Source organism: Camelina sativa, chromosome 19, assembly GCF_000633955.1.
Source record: "Camelina sativa cultivar DH55 chromosome 19, Cs, whole genome shotgun sequence".
Classification (NCBI taxonomy): Eukaryota; Viridiplantae; Streptophyta; class Magnoliopsida; order Brassicales; family Brassicaceae; genus Camelina; species Camelina sativa.
Genome location: NC_025703.1, coordinates 2926333 through 2931931, shown reverse-complemented (window position 1 = coordinate 2931931; position 5599 = coordinate 2926333). Strand labels below are relative to the sequence as shown.

At 34.4% G+C, this 5599-nt stretch overlaps 1 pseudogene; it reads right to left on the bottom strand.

Moving 5' to 3' along the window:
- Nucleotides 921-2510, bottom strand: LOC104764394 (annotated as a pseudogene).

Here is a 5599-nt window from a genome sequence, read left to right as displayed (position 1 = left end):
TCACATGGTCACGTCTGAAGAATCTATTTATGCAGATTTTTGGAATATGCATGAGAAGTCCAAAACTTGGTCCCCACGAAGAAAATAAAATTCATATTTTTGTTGTAATATGATGAATAGAGTTAAGTCAGAAGGCAGCCTTTTTTTTTGCCTTCTGTCTCTTTGCAGAATTGTTAGTCTTTATTTCATCTCTTGGACCCGCTTTTGATGTCCTTGTCCCGACCATCTCTTCCACACATTATATATCATCTGATTATCAATCTCAATTTATTATTGTATCTTAAACAGTTATGAATATATGATATGAATATACTGATATATCATATAGATTCATAACAGATTTGTTATGTCTTGATCGACTTGACGTTTCAATGTTTTTTTCTTCCCTCTTATATTTATGTGAAACAAATACATAACCTATGGTTTTGTCGGACAGCAACCTCACTCAATATGTTGGCCTTGCATAAATGTAATAAGAGATTAGCTGGTTGGTGACGATGAATTGATGATCATGATGATAGTTTTTTAGAGAGATATTGTTGACTTCTTGTTGTTGCATGTCTTTACTCAAAGTTTGTGGGGCTCAAACACACAAAGAAGATAAAACTAATGAGACTATTAGCATCATAATGCATGTGCAAAGGCATGTGCCTTTTGATTCCTCTCATTTAACAACTTCAAACTCCTTAAACCTGTTGACTGCTTTTTTTCAAGTGGGCTTTGAAACTATTATAATAGTAGTATAATTAACAAATCTGGTTTACCATCACAGTGACACCACAAGACAAATAGTCTTGGGAGAATTAGACAATGTGTATTTTACTATTTTATATATAATCATAGAAGAATAAGACAAAGCAGCAAGTATCCTAAGCTCATTCTTCCGAAAGGTTTCAAGCTTTATGATGATGACCAGACTATAACCAAGATGCCAAACATAGAAATGAACAAGAGAGTAGTATGACATTACATTACTCATTGAAATCAAAAGATTCAAACAAATGTCCAAAGAACAAAAGAACAGCCTAACTAAAAGCACATGAATGAAATATGAAAATCTCTAGAATTAAAGATTAGAAATACTTAGTAATGCATTTCTCTCTCTCTTTAGCTTTTCAAAGCCAACAATGAAGGAATTGAGTCCAAATTAGGAGATGTGTTCTTGTTGTCAGCTGAAGACTCTGTAATAGTACGACCTCTATGATTAGTAGTAGCCTTGGCTCTCATTGGACTAGCAAAAGCCCATCCCCAGCTTCTGTTCCCTATCTTATGATTGTGATGATCAACCGTCGATGAAGATGTTGTTGATGATGAAGAAGATGATGATGTCATGATCATAAACCCACCAAAGATGCCACCACATTTGACCATTTCACTCATGGCATCCGCTGCTTCACCACCTCCATTACTAATAACCTTGGTGGCTTCTCTCTGAGACTCAATCCTTCTCAAGGCACAATCACCAAACCCATTAGAGATCCTCTCAAAGAAATCACCAGAGAAGCTTCTACTTCCACAGCCAACAGATCTAGATCTCAACACTTTCCTCCCAAAAGACGAACCACCACCACCATTACCAATACCATTCGTTGGCGTTTCTGGAACCACTTTAGCAGGAGTTTCATCTTCTTCTTCAGCTATCACATCAATGCCTCCACCACCACCGACCCTCTTAGACGACTCTGTTCCTGTCTCTGTTCTCTGGTTCCTCCTTGAATGGCTAAAGTTATCGACTTTTTTGGTGGTGGTGCTGATCTGATGTTTCGAAGAGTAGAGATGAAGAAAAGACCAAAACCCACTTCGTTTCCTTTGCCCGAAACTCTCACCGTAAGCAGCAGCCGTGGATTTGCTTCTCTTGTAGATCAGATTAGCTGAAGAAGACGAAGAGGAAGAAAAAGAAGAGGAAGAAAGAAGCTGCGAGCATACTCTTCTTCTTCTTCGCAAGCAGAAACGGGAGATTGTTGTTGTTTGTGGAGTCTCTTCCGTTACTTCCGGATGAGAGACACAGAGCGAGAGATGTAGTGGAAGGACTGAAGGATTTAGGAGGAGAAGAAGAAGAAGAGAGGCTGTTGGATTTTGGAACAGGGAAAAAGGAAGTAACGAGCTTACCAAGCTTTTCCTGGAGACAGAGTGCACAGATACCACCTGGGTTCTTTGTGTAAGGATGTGTTACACATTGCATACTTTCTCCCATGTCTTGATCTTTGAGCTCCACCATTGCAATAAAGAAACAAGAAGAAGAAATATAAGAATCAAGATCGTGATGTTTCTCTCTTGTTTCCTCTGTTTCTGTGTGTGGTTCACGGTATCTATCTTAATGAAGAAGGACGAATCTAGATTTTAGCTTCTTTTGAGAGAGGGGTGACTTGTTGTGAGTTGAGTGAGATGAAAAGGGTTGAGTGAGGAGAGAGAGAGAGGTGTGTGTGTGGGAGAGTTTGTAGTAGGGAAGTAGAAAGAGAAAGGCGTTGTTGATTTCCCCAAGTGCACGTGGGAGTTCTGACCTGTACTCTCTCTCTCTCTCTCTCTCTCTCTCTCTCTCTTTATTTCTTTGCTTTGTTTATTGTTTTACATCTTTGTTAACTTGTTTTGTGTTTCCAATTCACTAATCTCTCTTTCTTTTTTGGGGTCCAATGGTCCATTATCAACCCCCGATGTCCACGTGTCTTTCTAACCATTGTTTAGCCTTTATGGAAACACTTAACTACATGGGTTTAAGTGACCGTTCTACAAAGATTACCACTTTGATTATTTAGTAGGGTTAGCTTTCTATTTGATTATCATATCAATGGTGTTATAATTTCACTACTACTGCAATGGTGTTTTGTTAAATCGATGTAACGGAAAATAAAAGCTGTATGACCATGTTGGTCGTCGATTTTCCTCATTATTGATTGAGGTTTTTATAATAAAATACTACTAGTAGTTGGGGTTAACATCAATAAACATTAATTGTTCACAAACAAAAAAAACAAATACAATTACTATTGCAAATACCCTAGTTGTTTCCCATGTTAGTCATTTTTATAAATAATCCGGTCCCATGTTAGTGTATTAAATATCACTTATCCTTTGGCTTTGTTAATTATGAAAATTCACCGTCTTCCTTCTTATAGGGCCAACCATGCAAACAAAATCATTTATTTACTATCAACGAACTTATTTCTCCTTTTTTTCAACTTATAAAAATTAGTATAAATTATACTACCGAGTGAGTTCTATTTTATGTGAATGTGAAAGCGTTTTATCATTTGTGTTGATTATGGATGGATAGTTCCTTTTCTTAACGGCAAATCAATTTTATTATATTATTACTGGCAAATCAATTTTATTATATTATTGAACGGTAAAATAATATATTATATATCCATTTAAATACAACCATTAAATCAAATAAAGGAAATTGAATCAATTTTGATGAAGAAGTAGAAGTAACCCTCTTCATATACTTGTTAAGGGCTAACACCTTATAGATGAAACTCTCATATGCTTTTTGCATCATTTTGATTAAACATAAACACCGATATGTTGATTGAAGTGGATATTGATCATGTTTTCTGGAATGTCATACCCTTCTCTGCCGGTTAATTTTACACGTCACCTTACCTTTCATCGATGTGTTGTCTCTATATAGACTTGACTTTCCAGGATCTCATATTCACTGACCAAAACACTAATATATTCCTTGAATTTTGTGCTTTATATATTATTCACAAGAATATTGAAAATATTGGTCATGGAGAGTTGACAAACTCTTCACGGAGATCACAGGCTTGACTTGATTAAATCTAGCAGAAGAAATCACATTTACTCGCCAAGCAATAATCGGCTCCACTATCGGAGAAAAACGCCAGAAACGATTTCGTTTCAGATCACCATAATTAAAGACTCTAATCGAAGTTGGTTGCGTTTGACTAATTGTTGACGTCGTTGGAAACAAATTCAGTCTTGATTGACTCTGAATCTGATCAACCCAATTCGTTGGTACAATCACCAACACAACCATCACCACGAGAAAGAGAAAAAAAAACTGCAATTAGCCATCGTAGAACACATAAACCTATAATCAAATCAATCGATGTAACCATCTCTGGGAAAGGTGTTTCTGATTTCGGATCTGGCAACAGTTTTGGAAAAAATTGGTAACCGTTTGTCTCAGTTGGGAAAACGATCACAAACGTCGTTGCCATCCTGAAGAAGAAATTTAATCGACAAATCCAATGTAATCCCATACTAGTTATTAGTAAAAGAAAAAATAATTAAAAAACTGGACAGGAACCACCGGCAAACGCCGGCGGTCCGGAAAAACAAGAAGAAAAAGTGGTTTTGTTTGTTCGCTGGGATTTCGCCTCGGGGGAGAAGGGAGAGATGGATGGATAGTTCCTAATACAGTAAGGCTTCTATAAATTAATAATGTCGAAACCATGAAATTTTATTAATTTATAGAGGTTTTAATTTATCGAAATTAATTTTTTTATTTTATCAAGAGATTTTTAATTTTCATAATTTTAAAAAATTTATATTTCAAAATAAGATACTTTTGTTATCATTCATTTATTTAAAGAATTTTCTTAATTTATAATTTTGACTATCATAATTGGTAAGTTTAGAGTTTAGATAAAAATGATAAATATTAGAAGTTTAGAGTTTAGAAGAAATTGTTACTATTATCATTCATGGCAATGATAAAGTCGAAGAAGATATTGCGGTAATTTAAGAACTAATTATATGTAAAGAAGCAACTATCGCATATAGGACACTAAACAATTTTTGGGTGCGATTTGAGAAGACGACAATGAAAAAGATTAGAGATAAGTTCCAACAAGAATGCAAATTATGCAAACAATAATAGAGTTATATTTCACTAGATTTTCTTAAATATATATATATATATATATTATTTGATTATTAATTTATGATATTAATAAGACCATATTTTTACATAGGTTTTCCAAAAAAAATATTATCTTATTAATTTATCGAAATGTGTCATTTTTTACACTGACCCAACTCAAAACCGAAAAATTTTATTAATTAATAACGAGTATTAATTTATAGAAGTTTTACTCTCGTGAGTCGTGATACTGGTTATTAGTACTTGTATAAGATTGTGATGTGGAAGCTACTCATCAAAAATCTGGTAAAAGGTCCATAACCTATTAACCTTTAGTAAGCAAAACTTAGCAACTGAATCACACTATTCGTAAACTCCACCTTTTGGCACGATATAGATAATAGATTAGATAATTCATTATATATCCATTTATCAAGGGTCTATTTATAGATATGAAAACCCGATCCTTGAGAATGTACATATGAACAATCTACCAACATGTATGACCAAATCGATAAACCAAAATTTTTTTTAACGGATTTTCAAGTAGAAAAAAAGAGTTGATATTGATATACGGAGATGTGACGTACCGATAAGGAGAGAGCCGTAGAGAAAAACAAAAAGTGGTCCAAAATTTGAGTATTCGTGTCTTTTCTAAACTTGAATACATGTCTTTGTCTTGTGTCTTATCTTTCTCCAATTTTGTCATAGTGTCATGTTTTTAATTATTACGAATTGCTTCTTTGTTATCCTCGCAAGTTCACTAAC